This window comes from Lepisma saccharinum, chromosome 6 (assembly GCF_977018435.1).
Source record: "Lepisma saccharinum chromosome 6, izLepSacc3.1, whole genome shotgun sequence".
Taxonomy (NCBI): Eukaryota; Metazoa; Arthropoda; class Insecta; order Zygentoma; family Lepismatidae; genus Lepisma; species Lepisma saccharinum.
Window position 1 is genome coordinate 36,406,861 of NC_139234.1, and position 14,523 is coordinate 36,421,383.

The 14,523-nt window shown below is 36.4% G+C and overlaps 1 protein-coding gene across 2 annotated transcripts in view; it reads left to right on the forward strand.

The window, feature by feature from the left end:
- Positions 1 to 11,271: 11,271 nt before the first annotated feature.
- Positions 11,272 to 14,523, forward strand: part of LOC145988691 (glutamate receptor ionotropic, kainate 2-like) — a 172,398-nt gene continuing 169,146 nt past the window's right edge. For both annotated transcript variants that reach the window (XM_083123769.1, XM_083123771.1), the window contains exon 1: positions 11,272 to 11,418. The gene's annotated coding sequence lies outside the window, so the exon portion shown is untranslated. The remainder of the gene's footprint in view (positions 11,419 to 14,523) is intronic.

Genomic DNA, 14,523 nt, shown 5'->3' on the forward strand with positions numbered 1-14,523 from the left:
TTATAAGACACGAAGGATAAAGAAAACATTTTGTTCACGGGTCTCTATTAAAATATGCTTTGCATATTTATATATACGTAACATTTACTAAAGTCTTTATTCAGACTGGACATTTTCGCCATTCTGCCGATAGCAGAAGGTACTTTCACCAGTTATTTGGGATCCCTGGGTAACTGGAGAAAATGGTATTCACTGAGCGTATTTACATATTATTTCGTATTTTTCACCATTTCTTCATTATGTGGAGCTACTTGATAAATCTCACTGTATAAATGCGCATTTCATAAACTTCTAACGTCGCCCTGTGAACGTCACACTCTTCCGCCTAACTAGTGTGCATAATTGGCAAATAAATTGACTAAAGTACATCCATGTGTTTAATAACCAATAAATATTCACATATAAAATTAATACTTTTCGTAAAATCGCCCAAATAGCTGTTGCCTGTTATTCGTGTTCTTGTGATGGACAGAGATGATGTTACAAAACCTCTGTGACTGCTAAAACGCGTTCTCATGTGTTAGTGGTTGCTCAATTTCCTACGTATCCTCCGCTTGTTTAGGGTCTGACTGAATGTAAACACGATGAGGTCTTAAGGGGGAAGGCGTACAAGATTCTGCTTTATTAATTCTAAATATAGGTACAAATTCGCAAAACTTTAACATTATTTAATGAAAATTGATAATCAATTTTATCTTAATTTAAACAATCTCTAACGTGTATCTGTTATTCAGTGAGTAAGTGATTAACGTCGTGATTAGGGAAGCACAAATCTGTTAATTAACGCTAAGGAACGTTGATATTGATGAATGCCGTAACTCGAAATATAAATATCGTAATTGCGCGTCAAGTTTGAACAATATATATAATATAAATACACATGAAATTTAAGGTATTAAAATTTGTCATGAGCTATAAAATGAATGCGTAGGAGGAATATTCAACTGTCCATCAAAGCAATAGCTCAGAGAGGGTAAAAAATATAACATCAACAAAAAAAAATCTCGCTAACATGTGAGAAACATCCGCGCCGTGCTCTCTTAATTGTGTCCAGTTAAATCATTATAAGTTGGCTTTGCCTAACTTTTGGGTGCTTGAAACAGAAATATATATATAATATGTGTACGTACTGATTCATATCACTAAAGCCTATTCATTGGCTTAAAACATCTTACACTCTGCCATAGCAGACTGCTTTATTTATCTATAGCTATATGCGCTTTATTCATCATTAATCATTTCTCGACCTATTTATGCATATAACTAAAGCACCTTTTCTTTCTAAACCAGAATCCACTAATTAATCGAGCGGTTTATACTCTGAACTAATGGTAGCGTCACTCTAACTACGTACGACCGGCGTACAGTAGCGGACATAATTGCTGCTTCATTGCCAGAAGTATAATAAGCGTTTCATTTCTTCACATGTCAACACATAGTTTAATAAAACAATTTAGTCCTTAATTAAGGTAACGTAAGGCAAAACGACTGACTCGTGAATTCCTCGACTATCTCCTGAAGCTAAGCATCCTTCTTTGAGGAGCTAGGAGCATTGTGTCATTACGAATATAAATGAGTCGACCGCGGAACCTTGTTCGTTCCCAAAACTACATTTATTTAAAATTAATATCCTCTTGGCAATAATCTGAACAGTTTATAGCTCATGCATTTTTGATCATCGACAAGTTACGGTCAGTTTTGAACGAAAATAAAATTTTAACTTTAAAGAACTTTAATTAATAAACAAAGAAAAAATGACACAGCATACTCGCTGCTGGACTCGGTGAATATATAGTACAAATTAGTCGGAGTCAAGACTAAATTATTTTCCTCCTTAGCGATAATCTCACTATTCACTTTTAGTTAAGGATATAATTAATTAAAAGACATGAAAGGTAAAACTGAAACATGATCTGAGCAAAATTATCGGGAACATAAAATGTAAAAAAATCGTTCACATAATTTCGGTAGCTTACTGCACTGTTATATCAATTATCACATAAATCACGTACAAAAGTAATGTAAAAAAATCATTCTAAATTTTGCGTCAAAGGATCATCAAATTTGAATATGTACTTTTCAAAAGTAGATTAAATCCTGGAAATGATGAAAAGTTTCCAGAAGGGAGATCTGTCATAGTCGGGGTACCGGGTTCGCGAGCGAACCACCGGTCTACCAGGAGCGAAGCGATAGGGAAACGTCCAAGGACGTCCCTGGGCCGGCCGCATTTTTGGCAAAATGGGCCTCCCTAAAGTCCGACAACACCTTCCGCGACGCGGAATGACGGACGCTCCCGATACCATAGTTCCAGCCCGACGCGGACAACCGCGACGAAGCTAGGGCGCAGGGTTGTACCCAGATCGCCCGCGGCTATGGAAGAAAACATTCTATTTTCTTTTCCTCCGCATTGCATTACGCGTGATTGCGGCGGGTAATTAGCCTATCAGGGTGGGAAGTAACTCAAATTTCAACATCTTACATAATTAACATTCGTATCGTCGCTGCCAATTTCTTTTAAGAGTTTCACGTTCACCAATGTAAATTTAGATAGCTTCAATGCATGCAATTTGAAATAACATTAGTTGTAGTGGGTAGTGCACAATTACTCTAATTTGGAAGAAAGGGTGAATCTCCTGTTGTTAAAGGGGTTTTGTGTAAAAAGAAAAGCCAAATCGTTGGGTTAGGGAGGGGGTAAATGACGCTAATTTTCATCACATTTCGTATAGAAATTGATGAAATTCCGCACCTGCACCACGTCTTGAGACACAGGTCTCTTTTAGATTAAAGTAATTATTCTATTGGGGGTTAGCGGTAGCTCGTAAGCTCTCGCTTGGCTGCATCTTCTATCTGCGGAGGTACCTTAATAAACTTAACCTACACAATCTTTTATTTGAATGGCAACTCTCATATTTTCGGTTAAAATGACCTAAAGACTGCAAAGGCAAGGTTGGCTTGAGAGAAAAGCGTATTACCTGTCTCGTTCTCGAAGAGAAGACCAATGAGTTTCCAAGTTAAACTCTCACTCACTTGCTGACGTTAGCCTCTTAAATTCTCACTCAGCTTCGCTGTGTACCACTTCCAAACAAGTTTCTGAAAGTCTGAATCCAGCCTCAATCTCCTTCAAAATCCAACTCACTCTCCTCTCTCCAAAACTCAAAAACCCCGAATCACTCTCCTGTTCTCTTCCAAAACTCAAGCCCAACTCTCTTCTCTCTCCCGAGCCAGATCCAACTTGCCTTCCTCCTCATCAAAACTCCTCCCCTTTTTCTCTCTCATCAATTTTCCTTTGCAAATATTGGCGAATGCTTTTCGCTGAGCTGGTGCTGAAGTTAACACTTTCCTATACTTCCTGTCAGGCTGCCTAGCTACACGTAACTCGAAAATGAAAATGAGAGATACGTGACGCTTTGTATGCGAAACTTTGGTTTTACACTTGATATTAACAAATTACACGTTTGGCAAAAATGATTAATGAAATGTCCCGATGTATTCATCATAAGATATATGTATGTTATGCTTTACTTTATTACATAAATTGTACGTTCGTCGTAAGATTATTGAAGAAGACCAGTGAGAGAGTATAATTATTGATTGCATCACGGGAAGGACGTAGATGTTAAGAAATAAACTTGTTCGTAATAATGTAAGAGAGGAAATAAATTTATTCCGCGCTAAGCTCCGGCATTATTTCATTAGCTAAAAGGAAATAAATGTTCACATAATTGGGTTCTTCAGGTTAAATCCAAATGTGTAGTACATTGTATCTGTTAATGTCAAAATATTTCTTCGTCCTCGGTTCGTAATTTTCCACACAGAATGATTTATTATACTTTTGAAACACACTGTATTGAGTGTGCGTGAGTCCACATTTTGAAAAATTTTGATATTTTTAAAATTCTGTATGTTCTACTATACAGGGTGCCGCAAAACAACTTCTTGAGTGATGGTAGATATCATAAAAACAAGTCACTTTTTCTTGTAAACTTTACCTCGAAAGCGCTTAGTTTCTGCGCTAAAAACTCTTAAAATCTATCCTGTATGTATGCAACCCAACACAGCAAACCACCGCTCTGACATAACTTCCAGGGGCGCGCGGTAGCGTTGCCACTAGCGTCATTTGACAGTCTTGCCTGAGCAATATACAAAAGAATAATGATGCTTGCGATGCTGTAAAAAGTATTTACAGTACTTACGAACTTACCAAGGCAAAGGATTTCCAATATATGGGGACTGAAATTCAAGGGTGTTCATTCTAAAAAGTCTCCGCCGTGTTTTGACTGTCATGCGATGTCAAAATCGCCTGAGAGACGTGCGACAGATGTTGATGAAATTGAGGAACGAACAAATGTTAACAAAATATGCTCGCCGCCTCGTTTCGAACACGCAGACTGTAAAATTTATTTGGAAATTATACCTTTGCATGTAGCGTAATTTCTAATCGAATCCGTCACATAGTACGGGAGCAAGCCCTCTACTGAAAACAAAATAATGTACAGGGCTCTTGCAATAATAATTTAAAAAAACTTCGGTGTTCGGTGCTTGTCTGTGCAAGTTTATTCAACACTTCACGATATCGAATTACTTTGGTTCACAAACCGAGATTCTCGTAATTCATACTGTGTTTACATGTGGAAATTTGTTTCCATATTTTGTGTTTAAGCAAAAGAAAACCAAGAACACGTCATAAATTGTCCATATTTTTCATTATGCACTGTAGTAAAAGGCTGGCATTTTCCGAAGGCATCCCAATCGAGCTTCTGACACGCGAATCAGTTACTAAGATATTTTTTTTCTAATTTTACGTAACGTTTCTGCCTTTCCAGGCAAATCACAACCATAACGATGTCTGACCAAGTGACATCTTTGTCCAGGCAGGAACTCGAAACCGAAATCTTTGGTAGCGAGATCGTGTTCCTGGCTCTAGAATATTCCTATGCGGGATTGTGTTAATTGATTTAATCGTTTGTTCACAAGATTTAATTGTAAAGCAAATTGGGCAGAGCCAGTTACCTGGAATCACAGATCACCATATAACATACTCCATATTTGACCTGTACGCACCAAAGCAACCAAAAAAAATTATCAAAATTAGAAATTTCAAAACCATGGACTTGGACAAGTTTCGTAAAGACGCGGAAAATGTGGAATGGTGCAAAATCGAAAGAAACGAGGACGTAGATGCAGCGGTGGAGGCCTTGAATGATAACATTATCAGATTAATAAATAAGCACGCCCCCCAGCGAAAAATTCGTGTAACCAAACCTCCCGCCCCCTGGATTTCAAATCAAGTAAGGGAATTCTGGAAGTTGCGCGACTTCTTTCATCTGAGATATGTAAATACAGGAGACCCAGACGCTCTCCTATCGTACAAATACTTCAGAAACAGAGCCAAAAAAGCAGTCAGAAACGCAAAATTTAAGCACTATAACGAAACGGTAAATATGAATGTAAAAAATGCTAAAAATTTATGGTCTAACCTCAGAAGCCAGGGACTTTTACCAAATAAAAAGAGTAATGCGCTCTCCTCAGATACATTTCGGCCGAATGCGGTAAACGAGTTCTTTGTTAAGCCGAGTGCACCCTCAGATAACAATGCAGCGGTGATTGATGAAACCAACACGTATCTTGAGCAACCCAACAATGACACGTTCTTTTTTACCCCAGTAAGTAGGGAACAAGTACGTAAAATTTTTAACAAAATGAAATCAAAAGCGTGCGGTTATGATGGCATAAACCTAACTATTTTACAGTATTGCATCCCCTTTTGTTTAGAAGCTCTTACGCACATTATTAATCTTTCCCTTTCCAAAGGTTGGTTCCCTCAAGAGTGGAAAAAATGCGAAGTAACACCTATACCTAAAAAATCCAACCCCACAGAAATAAAAGATCTACGACCTATTAGCATTCTATCCACAATGTCCAAAATACTTGAAAAAGTAATTTATGAACAAATACTTTCACATATTCAAGGTTTCCTACCACACTTTCAATCTGGTTTCAGAAAAATGCATAGTACTTGCACTGCGCTGGTAGATATCGTAGACAATGTAAGTAAAGGAATAGATGAAAATGAAGTTACACTTTTAGTCTTGTTGGACTATTCAAGAGCGTTCGACTCGATCAATCATGAATTGCTATTGGCCAAACTGTATCACTATGGCGTTACCGGAAACGCGTTAAATTGGTTTCGATCATATCTCGGCAACAGGAAACAACGTGTGAAATATCGGGAACCGGAAGTCACATACTCTAAATGGTTAGTTGTTCAACAAGGCGTCCCTCAAGGAAGTATATTGGGTCCACTACTATACATGATTTACGTAGCTGATTTCGACCGCGCTGTCCAATATTGCCACTACCATCAGTATGCTGACGATTCGCAAATCTATATTCAGTGTAATACAGAAAACTACGATAATGCGATAACCAAACTTCAATTCGACCTTGATGCTATAACAAATTGGTCACGGAGGAACTCCCTTCAATTAAATCCAACAAAATCTTGCTTCATGACCATAGGAACTCATGGTACCCTTAAGAAACTTCACAAAAACGCACCTTCTCCTCCAACTCTTGGCAGTATACCGCTAAGCGAAGTGGATACAAGCAAAAACTTGGGGATTGTGTTCGATAGACACTTAAATTGGGAGCCACAAGTCGAATTTATTGTGAAAAACTGTATGGGAAAACTTAAATCTTTGTATCATTTAAAACATGCTCTGGACGCTAATGTTAAAGATCGTCTTATGCAATCACTCGTCCTATCCACATTAGACTATTGCGCTCCAGTGTACAGTAATATATCCCAGGGCTTAAACTATAAACTTCAAAAAATTCAGAATTGTTGTATACGTTTCATATTTAACCTAAACAGAAAGGAACATGTATCCCCCTATTTAAAGAAACTTTCTTGGCTAAACATTAACAATAGAAGAAAATACTTAACACTCACCTTGATGCACAAAATACTTAAGAGTGGCTCCCCAAAATACTTATCCGATAAGATCTGTTCTCGTAGAACATCAGCCGAACATAATATCCGCAACAAGCACAATCTAAAAATCCCCAAACATAAAACCGCCACATATAACAAGTCCATCATTGTTACAGGGATCAGGGAATGGAACAAACTGCCTGCACCATTGACTAACATTATTTGCCATCAAAGTTTTAAGAAAAATCTGAAGTACTTACTATTGTCCCAACAACTTAATTAACCTTCATATGTTAACAATTGCACCTGCACTTATACATCATATAATGCATACCTAACCTACCCCCCCCCCCCCCGCATACACATTGAACTACCGAAGACTTATTACTTATCTTTACTCAACAGTATATATACTAATCTATTCAATGTATTATTTTATCATTGTATAATCTTTATATTATCTTTATTGTATTATCATGATCATTATGTGTTTTTTTTATTTCTTTTTGTTTTTATTCATTTATTGTATTTTTGACAAGGGTTGGTTGTAAGAACGGCCCATGAGGCCGAAACACGCCTGCTTAAATAAAGACCATTCTATTCTATTCTATTCTATTCTTTTGATTTCTCATTGTGCATACCAAGCGTCCTATATAGCTCGGTGCTTGACGCAAGTATGGATAATTTGGTTTTACTTCCTAATAAAAATAATTTTATTGATAGATTTGGTTTATTTTCTTCGCATTTTTGCTACTTTGCATAATCGTGAAGATGAGGATGAGTGATGATATGATGAAATTGATGAAGGAACACTCACAAAGAACATAAATGCGCAGGTCGAATTCTGGCCCCTGGCGTTGCAACGCGCTATGGGGACCACTCTGCCACGGAGGCCGGCTCTTAATAAGGAGTTGATCCCTTTAATAATTTTATTCTGAATTAATTTATCTTTATACGATGTTTCTTTTTATTTTATTGCAAGAGCCCTGTACATTATTTTGTTTTCAGTAAGGGGCTTGCTCCTGTATTATGTGACAGACTCGATTAGAACTCGAGCATATTTTGTTAACATTTGTTCGTTTTTCAATTTCATCAACATCTGTCGCACGTCTCTCAGGCGATTATTGACATCGCATGACAGTCCGAACACGGTGGAAACTTTTTAGAATGAACACCTTGAATTTCAAACCTCATTTATTGGAAATCCTTTGCCTTGGTAAGTTCGTAAGTAGTGTAAATACTTTTTACAGCATCGCAAGTATCATTATTCTTTTGTATATTGCTCAGGTAAGACTGCCAAATGACGTTAGTGGCAACCCTGCCGCGCGGCCCTCTAAGTTATGTCAGAGCGGTGGTTTGCTGTGTTGGGTTGCATACATACAGGATATATTTTAAGCGCTTATAGCGCCGAAACTAAGCGCTTTCGAGGTAAAGTTTAAAAAAAAAAGTTACTTGTTTTTATGATATCTACCAGCACCCAAACGTTGTTGAAGCTGTTTTGCGACACCCTCGATATATATATATATATATATATATATATATATATATATATATATATATATATATATATATATGTAGAATCATAGATTCATTTATGAAACAGGGGCCTCCGCGATGGTCAGTGGTAACATTGTCGCTTTGTAATCAATGGGTCCCGGGTTCGATACTCGGTGGAGGCACAAGTGGTTCGTATCTCACTTTAAAAACTGTAGGTCCAGTCCCGATTAGTCTTACTGTGCATAAGGTGGACTTAAAACACCAAATCAATCAATCAATCAATCAAATCAATTATGAAACACTTGGATCTAAGAGGTAATATATCTACGAAACTAAAACAATGCATCGCTTATGCAGATGACATATGTAGTATTCACAGCAAGATCTAAAAAATCCTTAATTGAAACATTTCAACACAATAAACAAAATACCTAAGATGTGCGAGAGGTAAAGGTGGAATGGAAGACCTGACCATAGATGATAAATCATATAGAACAGACAAAATCCTTCAAATACCTAGGATCAATAGTGAATGGAGATAATACAATAGAAGAAGAAATCATACAGAGAATTGTATCCGGAAACAAAGCATTGTCTGCCAATTTGGAGATATTCAAAAGTTAAAAAAATATCAAAGAGTGTCAAACTGAAGCTTTATTATACCATAATACCTATAGTTACATATACATGTGAAACATGGACACTCAAAGACTCCTGCAAACATAAATTATCAGTATTTGAAAGAAAAGTAATAAGAAAAATCTATGGCCCAATTAAAGAACATTGTGGTACTTGGAGAATCCGAGATAATAATGAAATATACAGAATAATTCAAAGAACACCATAACTAACTTTATCAAATCTCAAAGACTAAGTTGGCTTGGACATGTCCATAGAATCAAGAGGAAAGGGTAGTTAAAGGGATATACAGATAGAACCCAGTAGGAACAAGAGCAGAAGGCAGACCAAAAAACAGATGGATAGATGATGTTATTAAGGATATGAAAGATAAGAAGATCAACAAATGGTGGAAGTGTATCCAGGACAGAAAAAAATGGAGCGAAATTGTTGAGAAGGCCAAAACTTTCAGTGTATGAAGTTGTAGTGCATTACGAAGAAGAAGAAGTATGGGCTACTAACGAGCTATCAACTAAATGTCTTTGATACAATGTTCGTAATTGGCGATTTAGTTTCTTTTCACTTATTTCAAGTCACTTCTTTACTTCTTGTGTTAATTTCCAGGATGAGAATGAATGATGAACTGGTGAAAAAGATCATAGGTCAAAGCAAAAGCTGCGTCCATGATTTATACCCGAGACCTCTGTTTTTGTAGCGCTTTGACTCCTACCTCACGGAGGTCACGATTTAGGAGAAGCGAGGCGCAAATAAGAGGCAAGTTGTCAATTTTATGGTCACTACAATAAGCATAAATTCAGAATAATTGGGATAAAGTTATTTACACATATCAATAAATGGGAATACATTCTGTTCAAGTTATATAGGCTTGTTTCTTTAGGTCAGCCAAAATTCCTAGGTACAGAACCGGCCCTAGGGAGGGGCAACTTGGCTACTCGGCTGGGGCCCCACGCTTCAAGAAGCCCTGTGTCTTTTGTATACAATTTATTACGAGTATATAGGATGCTTTGCTTCCAATGAAGCAACTAATCTGATTTCTCTTGACTTCATGTACTGTTTGGACATATTAAAAATATATCCAAAATTACTGAAATCATATTATAAACAACGTACAGTGGGATGCACTAGTATTGCTCGGTAAATTGTCCATGACTATTTTCATTAATTTTTCTCTTACATCCTGTGTGTTTTTAAGTGATGGATTTTTTTTATTCTTGACGCTCTTATTGGGTCAAATGAAGTGCACGAACATGTTGATGGACAATTTGCACGGTAATACTCATGGATCCCACTGTACTACATACAAATCATATTCGCATATTTCAATCAAATGCACTAGTCGTTTAATCATAGAATTAAATCATAAAATGAAAAAATAATTTTCTATGAAACCAAGTAAATTCAGTACAGTGTCGAAATTCAATGAAAAGTAACGAAAAGAGAATTATGATAGAGAATGTTATTGTACACATATGATTTAAAATCTCACCCTGATAGGTCAAATAATTGTTTGTTATTGAGCACACTCAGTTTTGTAATTAAATATAATGAGTGTCGCACCATGACACATCGAAAATGAAGAGAGAACACTTAGAATTTTTATTAGTTTTCCATAATTTTTGTTTTAACCTTCAACATGTTCTGTATATTACTCTTATATATAGCCTAATACAAAATATGCAAATTAATTGTTTATTAATTTTAATAATGTTTACTTTGTTATTGTAAGTATTGCCTAGGTTTTCTCCTTGTAAGGTCCCTTCTCTTCCCTAAGGAGTGTTTCCCTTTAAATACGCCAAAGGTTTTTCCCTTTCCTGACCTGCTTTCACTGCTTGCCTTTCACTAATGACAGAAGATCAATTTCAGCTCGGAATTATGCGAATTTTGCTACCTTCATCCACGACTCAAACCTCATTACAGCCACATTATTTACCCTTTCCTCTTCCAATCGATATTTAAAACAACAAGAAAGCATCATCCTGAAACTCATTTGCACAGCGAAACAATTAGTCCAATCTGTGGTTTCGTAAACTTCTTTCGAATTTACGTCATAAAATTTCCACGGTTTTACTGCTAATTCTCCAAACAACTTGACGGATCAACTGCTACGGGAGTTGTTATAAACCAGATGGTTGGTTCCGAACACAGCATATAGTTCGGCTTTTTGCCGCGTGGTGTCGCAGAACGCAGACCCCAATCTCGGATTCGTCTGGTCCAGCGTACGACAGTGAGGCAGCGGAGCTCTTCACGGGAACATCATTCCCCACAGGACAGGAAGCAATTGTGTTGTGTTTTTCGTGTTCCTCCAACAGCAGTCTGATAGACAGGACTCATCCGTGCAGGAGATAGGCGTACGTATTCGCTTGCTAAGCCAGAAATCTTTTGATGTTTCGTGTATGAGCCTAGCGTCAAGTATGCGTTATTTTAGCTTCTGAGCTAAGACGAAAATAACATGCTATTTGTGGGCTGGGTGAACACACGGTGTTTTCAAAACGCTGGACGTTGTTGGCATAACGCTATAGGCTTTATTTGATAGAAAAAAAATTATCACCCCCTGAGATATTGAATTATCACTTCAGCCAGTTTATTTTGTTAAATTATTGTACAGTTTCTTTTATAATTAAGATTAATTGGGCGAGACAAATATAAAGGAGAGATAAGCGCAGGAAAAAAAACTGAAAATGCAACCCACCGATTCAGATTTTTATGAAACTTGGTGTATTTGTTAATACTACCAAGGTATAAACACATGCAAAATGTTTCTTCTCTATACCTCATAGTTACTGAGGTACAGGAAGCTAAAATTTCAGAATTTTGCACGGATCAGTCATTGCCAAGGCCATGGTAGTGGCCTGCAATGCTTAAAATAAAAAATTATATCTAGAGTCAAATCGACATATCACTTTGATTTTTTCTATATTTCATAGATATATGTATATCCCATTTAAAAAGTTGTCACCAATATTCATTTGCACTGAGAGTCGGAAATAAGTATTGTATTGTAAATAATGTTGATTTTTGTGTCAACGTCTGACGTTACTGAAATTGCATTATCACTAAAAGGCACTCCAGTTATCATGCCATTTTTTTTCAAATTGAAGCTTACAGTATGATCTAATAGGCTGTAAAATAAAATTAGTGACTTTCTTACTTCTTGTATTAATAAATCTTCATTAAAACAAATTTTATATATATTCATATGGGTTATTCCATGCCAAATCATCACAAAAAAATGATCTTTTCAACCCGACCATTTCAGATTTTCAAGAAATTTGGTAGAATGGTAGAAGACATGAAGTAACTAACATATGTAAAATTTTAGCTCTCAGTGATACACAGTATTCATACAGCAGGGTTGCCAACCTTATAACAAATGTAAAATTTAAGTTCTTACAAGGTCAAATACAACAATCCAACCATGGCCTTGGCAATGACTGATCCGTGCAAAATTCTGAAATTTTAGGCTCCTGTTCCTCAGTAACTATGAGGTGTAGAGAAGAAAATTTTTGCATGTGTTCATACCTTGGTAGTATTAACAAATACACCAAGTTTCATTAAAATCTGAATAGGTGGGTTGCATGGCCTGAGTGATTTGACATGAGTCGTAGATCATGTGGGAAAAACAAGAATTTATCTTCTTTGAAAGTCACATCCGGCATACCATGTCGTTAACTGCTATGTTATTTATGTACACTCACCTCACTTAGAACTCCGGCAGTTTGTTTCTTTATACTGCATATTTGCAGAAGATGTAATTAAACCTACAAGTGTATCAATATACGCTGTATAAAACACACCTTATTACTAACTTCGTGTTCCGTACATAAATTAAAGTTCGTATTTAAACGTTCATGTTATTATTAAGTTTAGTAGCTACTGGTTTTCTCTGACGTGTCACATGTAGGTTATAAATTGTTAATATATATTTTCTTCTACTTGAATTGCACACTTGGTTGATCCTTTGTATTAAAAAGCTGTGTGTGTGAGAGAATATGTTATTTCGGAGAATATTAACAAAAAAAGAGCATAAAATGTGATTGCAGTAACTGCATCATACTATATTCGCCTGCTAATATTATCGAACAATAATCCCCATTTTTTTGTTTAGATTACTAACGCCCAAAGTAAACTTTAATTACTCAGAAATTTAATTTTGTTTTAAATAACGCAGCGGTAGTACCTAAAGTATCATTCTGGTTATCCACACGGGCTGGAAGTAATATTTTTCTTAAGAAAACATTTTAATGAGTATTGGTATACTTGCTATACTAATGCGTTCTTCGGGTCTATATGAATTCATGTTGTTGTTCTTTCTACCTCGGTTATACATTACAATACATTATGTATTACGTCGCCTTTCTACATATTTAATTAACCGCTACGATGATGTTGGATGATGAAGTTATGAAATGGATGATGGGATAAGCATGCATGCCTTGCTCATGGTTTGAACCTCAGACCTCTGGCTTGGATCGCGTTACGATGACTGGTTCAGCAAGGTGGCCAGGTGATCAACGTTATTAAAAATGCAATCCTATCGTGCGCATTCGTAAGGAAGTACTGCGAGAGATAATTAATGTCTACTCATTGGGGATGAAATAGGAGGATGTTCATTCTTGGCAAAAGGAACGAACATACGCCTACTAATTTAAGTAGTCGAATTAGAAAATACCCATTTATTCTCACATATCTAAATACTTGTACAACGACAGACAGATTTACGTTTGGGTGCTAGATTGGTGTAATTTACCTTGGATGATTGAGGACCTTCTCCTGACGTTATTCCGTTGCCGGATCTAATTCAACTGTCCACTCTCGTCCCTCGTTTTTCTCCTCCAAAACTCCCGATCATTTCCTCTCTACGTCAATACTCTTCACCACAGCTTTCACTCACACCATTCCGCATTCTAGCTCGTTCTTTCCAATCATTTCCCACATTACTATACCCTGAGTGTGTCAATATATATGGAAACTATGCGTGTGTGAGTTTTTAAAAATGTGCCTGGTAATCAAGGATTCTCGGATTCGATACCCGGTTAAGGCACATAATGGTTATGATTCAACTTTAAACAGTAGGTCCAGTTCCAATTAGCCAACCTGTGCATAAAGTGGACTTAAATAAAAAAATACTCAAACTCTTTTGCAAAATGAAAAATTGCCTATTGTAATAACAACATTTCAAAAAGTCTCTAAGCTAGTTTCTTTAATGTAAAATGTCAAAAAATATGTTTGTTTTTTCTTATTTCCTCATCTACTTTTGTACTCATTTTTATATTCTGTAAAAATCCAACATATATTGGAGAAATCTGAAACCTAAGTTAGAAAGTAGTCACGTTATAATTTCACAGAAGTACATGTTGTGACAATGGGAAATTGGAAGGCATTTTTGCGGATTTCCCAACCTTTAATTATTATCACGTCCACACAGCAACAAATCAGATGCTACTTATAGCTGT